Source organism: Pleurodeles waltl, chromosome 5 (genome assembly GCF_031143425.1).
Source record: "Pleurodeles waltl isolate 20211129_DDA chromosome 5, aPleWal1.hap1.20221129, whole genome shotgun sequence".
NCBI classification, from domain to species: Eukaryota; Metazoa; Chordata; class Amphibia; order Caudata; family Salamandridae; genus Pleurodeles; species Pleurodeles waltl.
Window position 1 is genome coordinate 1,663,752,740 of NC_090444.1, and position 17,056 is coordinate 1,663,769,795.

The 17,056-nt window shown below is 46.5% G+C and overlaps 1 long non-coding RNA gene across 1 annotated transcript in view; it reads right to left on the reverse strand.

Moving 5' to 3' along the window:
• Positions 1 to 7,749, reverse strand: part of LOC138296653 (uncharacterized) — a 43,060-nt gene extending 35,311 nt beyond the window's left edge. Inside the window, exon 1 of the long non-coding RNA XR_011203879.1 lies at positions 6,780 to 7,749. This is a non-coding gene — a long non-coding RNA (uncharacterized lncRNA). The remainder of the gene's footprint in view (positions 1 to 6,779) is intronic.
• Positions 7,750 to 17,056: the final 9,307 nt, after the last annotated feature.

The window sequence follows — 17,056 nt, forward strand, 5'->3', positions numbered from 1 at the left end:
TCAGGCTGTTTAAAGGAAATTCCGTACAGGAAAATTGCATATTATTTTACTTTATCACCTACATGATTTTAAAAAGGCAGGAATACCAACCATTTTAAAAGAGTTGCCCGCTCATGACTAGAGAAGATTTCTTACACAGGTTGATAGTGTTAAAGGGAGATAAGGAATTTCAGGACTTCAGGGTCTATAGAAGTAAGGTTTTTAGTGGTCAGGGGTGGGTAGAAGTAAAAGGAGGCAGGAGGTTCTTTGGGTTCTGGGTCAGGTAGAGTTAAATGGAGGAAATGGGGTTTATGGTCCTGGGGCAGGATGTGGTATTTTAAGGCGTTTTGAGTAGGGGTGGGGTTAGAGTTCTGCTCCACCAGCGGTGTTCACTGAGTTTTCCCCGCTCCGCACTCCATTTGGAGTGCGGAGTTCCAAAATACTCTACTAAGTGAAACGGAACGCGAGCAAGAGAAATCACTACGTTGGCAAGTGAGATTTCTGATTGCGAGCGGTCGAGGTGGGTCGTGACTGCTTGCGATGAGAAAGGTGCCGCTGCTTTTGAGGAAGTTGCCGCTCAAGTAGAAAATCTACTTGAGCGGCAAAAAGAAGTTAGCACCCTCTGGCGCTCCGGGTGATGCCGTTTTCACTGATTGTACAGCACAGGAGAAACTCATGCGGTGAAAATCAGTGCAAACAGCATGCCTTACTTAAACTCCACCGCTTGCAGAACTCCGCGTAGTGCAGTGTAGTTTTTTCGGCATTTTGCAGAGTTCCACAGAGCAAAAATCTGCAAACTCCGCCCAGGCCTAGTTTTGAGGGTTCAGTGGTGGGTAGAAGTAAATGGAGGTGAGGGGGTTTTAGAGCTCAAGGGCAGGTAGGGGTGAGGAAGGAAAGAGATGTTAGGATTCAAAGGCGAGTAGAGGTAAAGTAAGGCAGGTGAACATAGGATTTAGAGATAGGCAGAAGGAAAGGGTTTTTAAGGTTCTGGGGTGGGCAGAGGTAAAGAAGGGGAGGGAAGAGGTAAAGGTGCCAAGGACGTTTTAGGGTTCAGGGGTGATTAGAGGTAAAAGGACGTAAAGGGTTTTAATTGTTTAAAGGTAGGTAGGCAGAGGTAAAGGGAGGTAAGGAGGTGTTTCTAGGGTTGGGGGCAGGGAGATATAAGGGGAGGAAAGGGTTTTTTAGAGCTCAGGGTCAGTTAGAGGTAAAGGGAGGTCATTTTTTTGGATTCAGAATGGGTAAAGCTAAAGGGAGGTAATGGGGTATTATACTTCAGCAGTGGGTAGAAGTAAACGGAGGTAAGGGGTCTTAGGGTCTTAGGGTTCAAGGACAAGTAGAGGTACAGGGGGTAAGGTTTTTTTGGGTTCAGTGGTAGCCAGAGGTAAAAGAAGGTAAGGGGTTCGGAAAGCTTTGGGGAGGGGAGAGGTAAAAGGGGATAAAAGATGTAAATAAAAAGGTGGGATTTTGGGTGGGATGGTAGTTAATGATGTCCTTTAGGTCGACAGTGGATGTTACCAGGGAGCGCTTAACTCACTGTCCTGTCTTGTCAGAGATGGGTGCTTTGGTTATTGCACTGATTCCCTATTAAAATCGTCTTGACACCCCTTGCCCCTTCTTTATGCATGTTTTTAATTTTATTATTTGTTTAAAATTTGTTATTCATAAAGCGTCCCCCATCACCTCACCTGTTGTTCTGGACTCATGCACCCCTATCTTCTCCTGCGCACAAGCACCACCTGGGCTACAGCTGCCTCCATGCCCTGCAGACTCGACTCCAAGCTGCAGGTTGGGTTGTGCTGAGAAGGGGCTGGTGCGCTAGATGATCCTTAGCCTGGACCAGCCAGCCAGATTGTTGCTCATAAAGGTTCCGGTTCTCCTGAATAGATTTGGTTGGAGACAGCAAATGGAGGCTTCTCCCCTTCTCCCTTTGTCCTCACAGGTGCAGAATGCAGGCTACTGTAAGAGGGGGCTTTGAAAGTGCTCCATAGGTGGTGACAGGTCAGCAGGTGAACAGCAGGGCCTTTCTCAGTAGAGCTTTCACATGCTAGTGGCACTGCCCATGGTGGAGATTAACTGGAAAATTATTTTTTCCCCCTTGGCCCCCACCCTTGTCTCCTGCGTCCCCCCCACTCCAAAATCTGGGGGGAAATAAATCCCCTGCATACCCCACACTTCATACACCCATGTGAGTAAAGACACCCCCACTCCTCTCAGGTCTGCTGCCCCCATTCACTGCAGTGTTTATCCTCAACTGGTGAAGCTGGCTCTCCCACACAACTCCTGCTCTGCAGACGCCACCTTCTGTTTCTGTTTGTCTTGGTCCTACGGCTCCAACCTGCATTCTGCAGACACCAGGCTGCAGCCTCATGCCTGAGGCTCGCCTTGAATTTGTCTAAGTGGCTGCTGCAGGCATGCACAGTCTTAAATGAACCTCCTCCACTGGCCCTCTTCACAGAGCATGGAGTGTTTCCAGCGTGCCTACGTGCTCATCGCTGCCTGGCCTTTCCCTCAGGCTACTGTGCCCCACCTGCCTGACACTGCAAGCCATTATCTTATGCTGTGTTCTGTCGCCCAGCTTGTTATTTATTCTGCTTCACTGTCTGCTTCTGGCGCCAACTGCCATGCATTACCTTTTGTTGGCATCACATACGCTCTTGTGAATCTTTTCCCTGACTCCTGCTCCTGGAAGATATATATTTTTAACAGTGAGATTTACACCCTTGAGAACTCTTTCTTTCTGACTGAACGACTGGGTGGTGGCCTTCCTTCTGTTCCAATATGCCCACAATTACCTCTATTTCACATTTTACAGCTTTCTGAGCTGGTAGGCTCACTTTCATCAGAATCCCGAGATATGGGGAGCATTTAGAGACATACTATATGGCAACACGCACAGCTGGTTAAAAGATTTATATCTGTGTGTGGCTGATGAAGGCATTTTCAAACTATCCAGAACACTCATTGAAGAGGAACCTCTACATAACCACAGCATGGCCATCACAGCATTGAATGCTAATTTTGCCCACTTTTATGCCCAGCTGAAACAACTTGCCAGTATCTCCACAGTGCAAGAAGAAACTGAGAGATATGTGCCTGTGCGAACCGCGAAAATCTCTATCAGATTACTTCAGCACCAATACAATTCTCCAATTAGTGAGCATCCTATGTGGAAGCAGTGTTATCCACTTCCATTAAGACTGATTCAATCAAACAAATATACCTGGCTGCAACCAAAGGAATGTAAACCCCAAAGCCCCGAAGAACTCACAATGCGGCCACTGGGGAGTTCCATTCCCACATCCAAGTGGATTCCCTGAACAAGAGAAGAATTGCTCGTCTTGCAGAAGACAAAACCACTTTGCTACGTTTTATTTGTCAACCATAACCTGACCATCTTGCAAAGGGCCACCAGCACTGTACAAGTCACTTTGCACCCTTGAATAGAGCCACCGTTTTGCCCAAAGATGAAAAACTGGGGATGACGATGACAGAGCTATGCATGTGGTGTTTGCCATGGATCCCTGCAAAACAAGGCACATCACAGAGTCCAAGTGTGAGGTCTACATTGGAGGTAGCCTGTGAATGGGATTATTAACCATGCTGATGAATTGCACAAATGCCTTAATTGTCAGCTCTTAACAGTCAGACTTAACATACGAGGATAACACAGCTCTACAAAATTCAGTGCAGCTTTACAAGCTTGGGGAACATGGTCAGCTGCAGAACTGCAAACTACTATATTGCGGTCCATTTTTTCTATATCGTCCATGTTTGTAAGTTAGACACTCTGCTGACTGACCCAGACTCCATCTTCCATAGGTTGGTTTCTTACAAAAGAGGACAGTTTGATTTTACATTGACTGCAGTGTCCACCCCATTGTACATGCACTGACAAGTACCTTTGACACTGCACTGCAAAGGCTGGGAGCAGCTGATTTCATCAAGAAGGTGGACAGGTCAACAGGACAGGCCAGCAGTTTGGGTGTTGACCATTATGGTGGCAAGCAAACAAATAGCAACCCAGCAAAGTTCACATTTTTCTTGACATACAAATTCCCAATACAGGCATTCAATGGTCACTTTAAATATTGGGCATCACCAGCTCCTCCTCAATCCAACATCCTGATACATGTAGACTTCTCCACCCACTTGGGTCGGTGACACTACAAAGACGTAACTTAGCGTTTCAAGCACTGTAAAGATGTTTGAAGATTGTATTCATGACGTTCTGCCTGAACTCACAGGGCAATAAATGACTGTGATGAAATCCTCATGCATTCAAAGACAATCTATGAACACAACAGAAAACTTCAAGCCACCCTTAGAAGACTAAAAGAGGGTGATTTGGCCCTAATCAAAGGAGAGTGCAAGTTCTTGTCCAGTATAAATATTTTCAGATATTACTTCTTGAAGTGGGTAGCTCCTGATTCTCTCAAAGCAGGCAGTGTGAGGTCCACCTCTCTGTTTCCTCGTCCCAGTGGTCCACTACTTCCTGGGGATGCTGGAAGTATTGTTGATGCATTATCAGAAACCACACATCCCCCACTGTTTTTTTAAGAAAACATATGAAGTCCAATTCCAGATGATAGTGGTCCAAAGAACCCTAGTAAGCCTTACAAGCCATAAAGGAGACTATCTTTGCAGACACTACTTTGAAGTATTTTGATCTTTCAAAGAACTTTGAGATGTCTGTGAATGCCTCAGTGCTGTATTCCTGCATAGCCAGGAGTGTGCCCTGCTGGAACCTGTCTCACACATTGAGAAGGTCATTGGATTGACCAGTGCCGTCTGCATTTCCATTTGTGTTTGTATGGACATTTGTTCCAGGTCTTTTTCAACATAAAATTAATTTACCCCTCCTGCAAGGACTGTCCTCTAAACTGCCAGCTAGAATTGAAAAGAGGATCCTCTAGCCATAAGGTACACATTTCCAGGATCAATGATCGCAACAGAATATCTGTCACACCACTCCTAACATGCTACATCTGAATAGCTTTAGTTGGTGATTGAGACCGAAGATTATGTGCAGTTGGTCTTAAAACTTTCCCAAAAACTCCCAGCATCCCTAAAAGGCATTTCTGATGCATCCTCAGAAGTTGAATGTCTACAACAAGCAATCCAGGAGGCCGAGAGTGATGAGTAGAGATTTCTCCTACGCAATTGTTTGAGTCTAACAATAGAAGCTCAACAAGTGCTCTGTTCTCTGCATCTCATAAGCCATAAACTCACTCAGGGGTGTAACACAGGCTGCTCCAGCTCCTGTGGTACAGGACCCCCATCCCTTCAGCGGGCCCCAGGCCATGAGGAGACCCTATTCAACTTAAGGTCAATGAATGTTTGTGAGACATGGAAAACTCATGGGCCCGTCTTCAGATTCTGCAGGTAGGGGTCTTCACTTTGTGTTATGCCACTGAATTCACTGTGAGAGATGATGGCTGATTGCTAAAAAAAAAAAAAACAGCTGGTCATCTCCTCCAGCTTACAAGAAAGGATCCTAAAGTTAGCAAACATCTTTCACCAAGGCTTTGTCTAGCTGACAGCAAATCACAGCAAAGTGTGGTTCCTGTAGAGTCCAGCTGGACTCATTCTAATCTTTCTGCCAGCCACTCTGCTGAGGGCTGGTCTTACGTATGTAACATACACCCACCCAACACAGGCGTCACCAGTCAGGTGACCCTGCCAATAAAAGGGGCCGGGCGCACGTGCCTAAGGCCAGTTTAGTACCACCCCACCACCGTGTCTGCATCCCTTTACTTACCAGCATGAGGGCCTAGGGCCCCACATTACATTGGAGACGAGAGGGTTCGATCCCACGTGGCAAGGAGTATCTTCTGCGATGTGCTGGGGGAGAAGAAGGCTGTCGCAGCCCCACCAATGTTAATGAGGGGGTGAGTGCTGCCAATCGGAGCGTCCGCAGCACTGCCAGAACGGCTGCGGGCGCCGAAAACAATTAAAGCGCTGCGAGGCACGCAGTGCTGCTTTTCCCTGCGCCCCCAGGAACATGCCCTGAGCCCACCCCCCAGAGTCGGATAAAGCGCGGCCGCAGCGTGAGGAAAGGCTGCTGGGTCCGGTCACCCCCAGGAAAGAATGCGGTTCGCAGCGTGTCAGGCTGCTCCGGCTGCGTGTATAATACATGGTGCGATCGGGCACCACGAATAAAGAAAATGACCGGGGGCCGTTTCCCTCCCTTGGTCCTTCTAAATTGGCACTGTCGCGCGCCGTGCGGAAGAGGAGAGCGAAGGTACCACATGGGGGCCAGGGCTGGTCGCCCTTTTTCCTTTGGAAGTGGTGCTCTCGCGCACCGAAGAAAATATGCCCAGGGCCGCCCCCCCTCTTCCCTGCAGGAGTGTAATGGTGCTCAGAGGCACCAGGGAAAAGACACGCCCGGCAGCGCAAGTGAAGCTCCCGCGCCGGAGAGCAAATGGTGCTGTTTGCGCACCGAACAAGATGTGCCCACGGCTGCCCCCACCCCAAAAATGCCAGAAAAACGGCCCGCAGCACAAAGCACGGCTGCTGCGGCCGCAACGAGGGATCCGTGTTGGTGCTGGCATGCACCACCAAAGGAAAGCAAATTGCCCAGGGCCGCTCCCCCACCTCCAAGGGAACAACGAAGAAGAGAGGTGCTCACACGCACCTACAGTAAAGAAAAAAAACAGTGCCCGGAGCCTCCCACCCCTCTCACTGAAATGTGTGCCCTCTGCATGCCTCCTCAAACGAGGCTATGCAGCTGTGGTAGAAAAAAAAATTGGACAGAATAAGAAAAAGAGGAGAGAGAAGAAAGAAAATAAAATTACACTTACCTGTAGCCCCCACCAGCATGACGAAGTCCTCCCAGCAGCATGCCCTCCTCACCGGCATCTGTTGAAATAAACGAGGCCGGTAACAGGAAAGACTGTCTTTCAAGCTAGAAAAAAAAAGTGCACTACTGGCATCCAGTGGCCAGAGTTGGTATTGCACCCTATTTCTGTTTTAAAGGGAAGAGAAGCTTGGATGAAGGCAAGTTTACAGCAGCACCTTCAGAAAGTGACTGCTCCAAACCAAGACTGCGCCCGTAGACAGAAACGGCGCAGAAGACGGAAATGGCGAAGAAGAAGGAAGCGACACGGGCGACGCTGGAAAAAGGGAAGAAGACTGCAGCTGTCCCAGCCAAGCTGCAACAGTGAGAAACGGACACAAGTGCCACGTGAGGTACGAAGAGAGCGCGCATGGTCTGCGCAGCCTCTGGCGGCCGTCCGCCGCCACCGCCAAAAGAACGCCACATGCCCCAGCAGTGATGGACATCACAGCAGGACAAGAACGGGACATGCCAGGCGTTGCCACAGGACGCCCAGAAAAAAAAAGAGACTGACACGTGCGCAGCTAGCACAGAGAGCAGCGCCCGAGAATGTGACGACATGGGTAAAGTCCGTGAAGATGGAGAGAGTACCCGAGAGCGTGACGTAACGCACGGGACAAGAGGCCATGTCAGCTGGCCGCACAGCGATGGAAGATGGCCACTGTTGGCCCATCAGTGAGCAGGTCATTTGAACTGACCAACCCTGCCAGAGCAGATGGCAGGAGTGAGCGCCACAACAGCGCAGCCTCGAGGCGCAAGAGCGGCGCCCTCGAGTGAAGAGAAGGAGGAAGAGAGCGGGGACCCTCCTGCCAGAGAGAGGTCCACCGTGAGGATCCGGGAACGGACCAGACCGGGAGAGGTCTGCCTGAAGAGCAGATCATGTCCTACCCGCAGGACTCAGCCTGTGAGAGGCTGCGACCGAGCAAGATGCACCAGAGGAGGTGCAGTGATAGGTCCATGTGAGGCAGCATGCGACCTGTGGCACAACGCCACATCGAGGATGAAGAGGAAGATGCAGTGCAGTGATAGGTCCGTGTGAAGCAACATGTGACCTGTGGCACGATGCCAACAAGAAATGAGGAGAGGAGTGTGACAGACCGGTCACACCACAGATCAACTCCATCGCAGGTGTGAAAGTGGAAGGAAGTAGAGTGACACAACTGAGGACTCGTGCGAGCAGATGAGGAGGTACCCATCAGTACAAGACAGTCACCGGGGTGAGCAGACGTCACTGAAGACAGCGATGCGGGTGGTCCCCCACGCTTCCCAGTACGACCGACCTGTCACCTGTCACCGGCTGCTTGACTGTGATGGCATCCCTGACGCTGACTGCACAGGCCACACAAGACCCGCCGTGGCCACTATGTCCATCATGTGGTCCTTCCGCTGACGAAGCCGCCGCCACCTGTTTGATCTGCAAAAGGATGAAAAAAAAACATCATCATCATGATGAGGTGCATCGCCCAATCATCGAAGGAGGAGCACAGCACCACCTGAGTGGAGACAGTCAGCAACAAGAACCGACGCTGACAAGGCATGTCTGGCAACGTAGAAACTTATCATCTGAACACTTGCCATGAGCTCTGTCAACCAGACGCCTGCCGGTGAGAGCAGACCAGATCATTTGGACCATCCACCCTTGGGGTTGCACAAGACTAGGACGTGGCCCTGTTGGGAGTTCAGAGAGACTCCTTTGGCGTGGCCGACGTTGGCCCGCACAGCCCACGCAGTCCCACCGCAATCCAGGGACAAGGGCCTCCAACAAATTCCTGTGAGAGCGGAATATCGCTGAGAGAATGCATCTGAGACAGCTCCACGTCAGGCATCCGGAAGCACGGAGGTCTCATATCGAGAGACTGGTCACCTGAAGACTTTGCACCGTGGCCAGAGCACCTGAATCCGGATGGCTCGAGCAAGCGGACCCTGCATCAACAACCCTTGTGGCTCCATGCGAGACTAGGATGTGGTCCTGTAGGCTGTTCCTCTGAGACGTCTTTGCTGGGCCTGAGATAGGCAAGCACAGTCCACACAGTCCCGTGGAAGCCCGTGAAAGGGCCTCGAGGAGACTCCTGCTTGATGGAGATCTGGCACGAGAGGGAAGACTGCCGCTTCTCTGCCGCTGGACTCCCAGGTGCCCCAGGCCGTCACGTCATCTGCAGTCTTAGGAGGTAGACAATCTCCAGAGTCAGAATGCCGTCCAGAACTGTGTACAGTGGACTCCCCACTGCTCCAGATGCACCCGCATCAGAAACTGTAAATAGACTTTGACCACATGAGCCCAGGCAGGACCCGATCAACAATATCCAGCGAACTGTGAGGTCGTGGACAAGCAACTGAAGTATCTGGACTTCATCCACACAGTGTTCGTACCCAGCTGTACCTGGTTAAATTACGGACTCGTGCGGAGGTGTCCGGGTGCTCCCAGCTGCACCATGTCCACTGCAATTCTGCAGTCTGCCTTTTAGAGGCCGAGAGACTGATTGTGGTGCTTTGTTATTGTTTCTTTTACAGGTTGGACTTTTGTTTGGTTCCTCAATAAAGTTTGGGAGGGATGTAGAGTCCAGCTGGACTCATTCTAGACTTTCTGCCAGCCACTCTGCTGAGGGCTGGTCTTACGTATGTAACATACACCCACCCAACACAGGCGTCACCAGTCAGGTGACCCTGCCAATAAAAGGGGCCGGGCGCACGTGCCTAAGGCCAGTTTAGTACCACCCCACCACCGTGTCTGCGTCCCTTTACTTACCAGCATGAGGGCCTAGGGCCCCACATTACAGTTCCCATCGCTTTATGAGCAAGTTGAGACTATGGTGAGGGAATGCATGACTCGCCAAATTCTGCAGCCTGTCCAACCAACCTCCATGATAATCAGGAATCAGGACAACCAAAAGTGGTTTGCAGATCGCAGAAGTCTTATTATTTTACTCTTACTCCATCTCAGAACTGCGTAGTCTTTATACAGTAAATGAGACACCCTTCCACCACTCTTACAAGTACATCAGAGACGGGTGGTATTTTTGCACTTGTTCTTGTTTTGTTTGTTTGCTGGAGGTATGTAGCATCTGTGCAAGCGCAAACTAGTTAGTTTCATTTTTGTATAGTTTCTCCCATAATTTTATGAGCCTTCTTGATGGAGTCTGTGAGATTAGAAATTAATGTGTTTCACGTGCCTTGGCCCTGTAGTAACAAGGATAGTGTTGTACCATGAACCCATGCCCTGATGAATCATGGCACTCCCCATGATGCTTCATGCAGGTGCCCCTTGATGCTTCAGGTCGGCCCAATGGGTGTGCATTCATTCACTGACTGTTAAAGAGTCACAAAACCAAGAACTCACAGATTTGTTTCTACTCGGAAGAAAGTGCACTCGCAGCCGTACATGCTGATGCTACGTCCCGCCTCAACATGTCATTCCGCCCCAAGAAGCACCAGAGCCCAGTGCTTAATTTGTGCTTGTTGTTTCCGGTGCTGAGCACCGGCACTTATTTGTGAGGGCCGAGGCTTATTCTTATGCCTCAAGCATTTGCTGCGAGCAAAAGACGCGTATGGGAAAGATAGGCGAAGGAAAAACTAAAAAGCGTCACAAAGTGAGAAAGTAGAAAGTTGCAGGATGAGCTGAAGGGGCAGGGGTGGCCGTAAAGGGATTGAAGAGGCCCGAGATGGCTTCAGGATTATGCTGCCTCAGTGTTCAGTGCTGGCAGATTTAATTACAGCAGCCTCGTGTTTAAGAGAAGGGCTTTGAGCACCGGCACCTCCTAATTTACAAATTAAGCACTGCCAGAGCCACTTCTTACAAGCGAGGGGGGGGGGTCTGCGTTGCCTTGTTAGATTAAAGCAAAGATGGCTAAGAATAACATTTCTAAAATTTGTGACAAAATTAGGTCCTTGATAGAAGGTCAGGATGGTATTTTACGAGCATTTTAAAGGTACAGTATGTTGCAGAGAGGATTCTTTGCAATCCAACAATTAGATGCAAGCTCACGCTTTGTTGGGTTCGGGGTATCCCCCCTGCAATTGATATAGCGGCACAGAACAACTGGCAGTCAATCACATTCAGTTACTGGACCTGGTAATTAGGGAGATCATCTGGGGCCAGGCACCAGTCTGGGTTGGACGTATAAAAAGAACTTCATGATGCACTAGAATTGAATGGGCCCTACTTAAGTATGTGGAGGAAGACTTATTTTTTTAAGAGGATAAGTATGCTGCCAAATGCAAATCATACCAGAACATTTCTCTAATTAATTCCGATTTAAAATTTTCACCACGATTCAAGCAAAAAGGTTAAACAGGGTGTTGCCCACAATCATACACCATGATCAACATGACTTTATGTCCAGATGTACTGTAACTATTTCAGATTTACGTCTGAATCTGCAAAGTTATGAGTATACTATTTTTGAGCTTGTCCCATATAGATTGGGTTAAATTTGAACCTCAGACGTGCTTGTCTTCTCTTCCCATCCAGGTAGGCACATCTTACACTTTCAAGAGGTCCCTGCTTAAAATAATAAATAACAATGAAACGGGTAAAAAGGATATATTAGAAGATAACTGGAGCAACCCTTATCATGTATGCATTTGTAGCAGGTGACGGGGTGAATTGTAAGACACAGGCTATAGCTGCGTTCAAGGGCATCTATGGTTATACATCAATTAAGCCCTGGGCATGGCTAGGGGAAGAGTGTCTAATATTATGGAAACACAAATTAGTAATCAGATTTGAAACATTTTCTTCTGCACTATATTTCTTGCTGACTTGAAGTACCGCCGTTTGTTTCCTACAATCTCGACTTTCCACCGCACAGATGGCTGGCTTACTGGCAAGTACTAAGCCCAAGATGTCAATGAAGGAGAGCCTTTCGATGTAGGTGATGGTTCCCAGCCTCTATTAGCCTTGTGTGTAAGGCAAGCCCTCGTGCGGTTATTCTGGTACTGTATAAGGGCGACAACTAGAGAACTGATTCTAAGATATTAATTTATTAAATAACCTTTGCATGGTTTGCGATGTTAAGGAACCAGTTATCTAAGCACTGTGTGGAGGCAAAACACGGTGTGGGACGAAGTATTTAATTTTAAATGATAGCTAGAGAAGCAGCACCATTAAGAGAAAGGGATATTGACAGAATTGCGTTTAGTTGAAATATTACAAATGGGTATTATTTAAGAACAACTTTCACGACTACTGGGGCCTCAATGTGTTTCTCCATTCGTTTTTCACATTATTGCCTTGCCTCTCATTATTCTCTGTTATGTTTTTTCTCTGTGTTGTGTTTGCCTGGATCATGGATTTATTATGGCAAATCTACTTCTACACATGCATATTTCAAGCTAAGGCCTGTGGTTTGCACTATTGTGCAAGGGTGCCCAGTTCCAAATCACAATCTGTCCTATGTTCAAGTTACACCACTATTGTTATTAAAGGACATAAGATCTGAATGAACTTATTGTTATGTGGTTCCGATTTTGGTAGTAGGACTACGTGCTTAGGATTGCAGCACCACTGAACGCGGAAGACTGAATGCACTCCGCGTTGCTTGGCAGCTGTCAGCCTAACTCCTAACTAGCTCGCAGTACCTCACCCAAACCTCCAGATCTGTTTGGGTAAAAGGTGATTACAGCAACCTCAATCATACACTTTTTGTTCAGTTACTCACACACACCAAGGTGAAATAGAAGATGCAAGATAAATTTCAATGTTTTATTGAAGAAATCGCCTTTAAGTGGAAAAAGCATGGGCTGCAATAATTAGGTAGATGAAACAAAGCATAGTAACCAACATGACAACAAGAGTGAAGCATACATACATCCCCACAATACTGCATGTTTCTAGAGAGTCTAGATGTTCCTGCTAAAACCTTATGTCTAGATCTGAGAGCATAGTGGTTGTAACCTTCTGCCTGGCCCAACCTAAAGGATTATCCCCAACCCCATACCTGAATCAAAATTTCGGAGGTCTGTCTCTAAGACAGTTGGCAATCTCCTCTAAAAGCTGAAAGATCAGCCTCAGCAAGGCAGTCAATAGGAAGAAAATCATCCTAGGATGGTCATGACTGGTATGCCCTCTACTCGTTTTGGACCTAAGTGTAGTATATATAATGACCCATGCCTCATTTGGGCACCTGATCTGTTGTAATGCTGTGTCTCTGAGAGAGAAGGTGACTCCTGGGTAGCAAATACAAATTAGCATATCGTGTCCTGTGCATCCTAGCCATGGACAAGAAGTACAGATTATGTGCAGTACAAGGCTGATTATGCCTGCAGCATGAACTCTGCCTTCCTAGACGAGGCTGCCGATAAAATATGTAAAAACAAATGCTTAAAAGCAGGCTTGCTGTAATACAAATAAAAAAATAAATGTCAATGTAAAATATGGCATGAGCCATGAGACTATACAGGGTTGTCCAACCCAGGTTCTAAAGGGCCTTACAACATCATCACCCAGTACTTCATATGACAACAAATAAAGAGATTCTCTGAAAAGGGATAGCCTTAGTCCCATCTCACCCATACACCAAAAAGTCATGATTTTAGCCGAATTGCTTGTGATTAGCCTCTGACAATTTAATAAGTGGATATCCACCTCCTTAGACACCATATTACCTGCTAAAACGTTTACCAGAAGGATTGAATGCAAGATCAAACCATGGTTTACACCTCAATTGCTTCAACAACAAAAAGAAGTACACTTCCTTCTTTCCAACCTGTAACTGAAGCTTTAGTTACTAACTATTTACACACCATAAAGTCTAGATCCCCCCTTGATCCCGCCCCCCCACATGTTTTAACCTTGGCCTCGAACACAATCTCACCCACTCTAAAAGATATTCTGAACCAGTCCTTAACTTCTGGTCCTGTGCCCCAGCTCTTGAAACATGCAGTTGTGAAGCCCTATTAAAAACCTAAACTCGATCCAACTCTTTCTTGCAATTATAGACCTATTGCTCTCCTCCCTATTGTGTCAAAGATAATTGAAAAACATGTTAATAATCAACTACCATGTTTTCTTGAAGATCACAAACTCCTCCATCCCTCACAAATGGGTTTCAGACCACAACATAATACAGAGTCAGCTTTACTAGCTGTTGTGGAAGATACTTGTAAACTATTGGATTCAGGCGGACATGCGGCTATCATTTTATTAGACCTCAGCGCTGCATTTGACACAGTAGATCACAATATACTACTTCAATGACTCTCTGCAATAGGAATTGAAGGTACCACCCTAAAATGGTTCTCCTCCTTCTTGAAAGATAGAACCTTCCAAATTCTTGACCGCACTTTTATATCCAACACATTCTCCCTTACTTTCGAGGGCCCTCGGGGCTCCTCGCTGAGTCCCACTCTTTTTAATGTTTATATGCTCCTTTTAGCTAGAATTGCAAACCTCATGGCCTTTCTTTGGTATCATATGCCGACAACACCCAGCTGGTAGTCTCTCTTTCCAATACTAGCAGCACTACTCAATCCAATCTATCCTCCTGTCTTGCGGACATAGCTAGATGGATCACTATCTCTAAACTTAAACTTAATAATGAAAAATCGGATGTAATCATAGTTGGAAACCAAGCTCTCCTTAAGTCCCCTATCATGGCTCTGGAAGATCTTAAATACTTCCCTTCACCCAAGGAAAAGATAAAGAGCTTGGGCTTTTGGTTGGATTCCCGCCTTACGATGGACTGCCAATCTACAAAAAGGCTGCATCTTGCTTCGGCTTACTAAGAACCCTGAGGAAAATTCTTAGAACCCTGCCTTTTTTGGCAAGAAGGCTTATCATCCAGGCTCTGATACTGTCCCGCCTAGACTATGGCAACTCTCTTTTCGGTGTCCACTTATCAATGGTTTGCAACAGTAATTCCATTCACAAACCATTAAAAAGTTACCAATTCTCATGCTGAGGTGGTAACTGATTTGCAGTGGGTAAGGGGCACCCTTTGGACACCTTCCGCTTTGTACATTTTTGAAAAGTTTCAGTGAGACTTCAAACAAAAAGAAACGTGTTCCTTTAAGAACAACGGGCTTCTTTTACAACAAAAAATATATTTGAAATCAATCACAGACATGGTTGTCTACTAATTCTTGCAGGCCACCATTCATGTGATTTTGCCCAATGAGAGGGGGTCACAACGTGTGATTTACCTTATCAATATTAATGACATAGGTCAGACTATGACCCATTTCAATTGAAAATGTAATGGAACTGCCCTATAGGTACATGTGTTGATTCGCAAAATTCAGTAATGGTTGCGTGAAAACTGGTCACAAATTTGCAACTTCTTTTTAAGACCAGTATAATCGTATATCTGACCCATTGTTCTTAATAAAATAAGGGAAGAGAATAAGATGCTTCTTTTCACTTCTATTGCTGCTGCTGGCGTTAGAACAATTGGTCAATGTAATTAGCCATAAAAAATTATCAAAGAGATTGGCACACCTGCTGAATACATAACAGTCATGCTACAGGACATACTGTTGACTCTAAATGGATTTTGGCATATTCTTAAAGCAAAGGTCTGGATGCATTTTACCTGCCTGCTATTCCACACTGACAACAAAGGGATGACAACTGATGCCTGATGAAGGGAGTGAACTGTTGGTATCCAGTCTGACTCCTGAGAGCCCAACAAATCTTGCATCTCAAAGAAATGGTCTGGTAGCACTGCTTAGTTGGCATTTTGTGGTGGGAGATAGACTGAATAAGTGTTGACAGTCATCAATATGCACTCTAAAGGGCATATTTACAAGCCCCTTGTGCCACCTTAGTGCTGCCATAATGTCATTTTTTTATAAGACAGCAGTGCTAAGGTGGCTTTTCTGCTGCACCATATTTAAAAAGTGGTGCAATGCTTGCATTATGCCAATTTGCGACCCCTTGCACCACATTATGCCTACGTCAGGCATAATGTATGCAAGGGGGTCATTCCGGCACAGGGAGGCCCGAAAAAATGGCGCAGGGAAATTTACAAAATTTCACTGTGCCATTTTTTCCACCATTTTTAATGCCTGCTCAGAATAGGCGCTAAAATGATGCATCCATTATATTCAATGGATCTCCCTGTGCTTTGCTGCACTAGCATCAAAATGTTTGACATTAGTGTAGCAAAGAGCCGCAATAGTGTCAAAAATGGAGCCGCTATTGTGCTTACGACTGCCATGGTGAGCCGTATTGTAAATTCAGCGCAACCATGATGTTGCTAGGTGCTGGTAGGGGAGCGGAAGAAAAGTTGTGCATCATGTATGATGCACCACTTTCTTATAAATACGACCCTAAGTTTGCTTTGAACCATGCTTTGCCCCAAACAGAACATCTAGAGTCTTAATGGGAACCCCCCGGAGAACCCTTTTGACCCTGCATGCAACCATCTTTAAGAAAGGGTTACTTATCAGAAGACTTGAGAGAACCTAAACCTGACACAATCAGTGTAGTTCCAGGGATGTGTGCTAAAGACATCCTCTTTTTCTTTCTCCTTTGTGGTTGAGTTAGACCAGAGCTTCTCTGCAGGGACATGGGAACTCCTGATTAATTTTGCAAAGCATAAGATGTGTGATCTGTGGCAGCTCACAAAGACACATTTCTTCAATGGGAGTTAAATTAAAAGCCCTGCTGACTTTTTTCATAATTAGACATATATGTGACTGAGCCTAGCAGTCTTTAGGTCTACACTGAGCTTACAGTTTGCAAGTTAATAATATTTAATACCTGTAAGTGTCCTGGTACTTAGACCCCATGTGAAACTAGTTTTACAGCAGCCGGGGCTGTACCAGAACTAAATGAAAATTACATTTACACAAAGCATTTCAGTCCACAGCAGAGTTCTGCATCATATGGTTCAAAATGGTGAAATAACTCGGGACTAGCAAGGGTGAATGAAACTCTTCATAAAAGAAAAATTCCAATTCGCTGACATGTTTGATACATAACCACACAATCTAGGTTGGTCTTCTTCACCTATGGGTACCAGCCTCCTACCATTCTCATCTTTTGGGACTTTTATGGGACTCATTCTAACATTCCCTGATCCTGGCAGCACTTCTGTCCTAAAGAGTGATTATAGCAGGTTTTCAGGTGTGTTGCCAGCATTTTTCCAGATCTCCTAGCTTTGCTTTAGAGTATGCTATATTGCCCTGCTTTGTTTTATAGTACAGTGGTTCACAAACTTTTGACTTCTGTGAACACCTACTTTATCATTACTGGAACCCACGGACCCCCACTGAATCAATATTGGAATCCAGGGACACCAG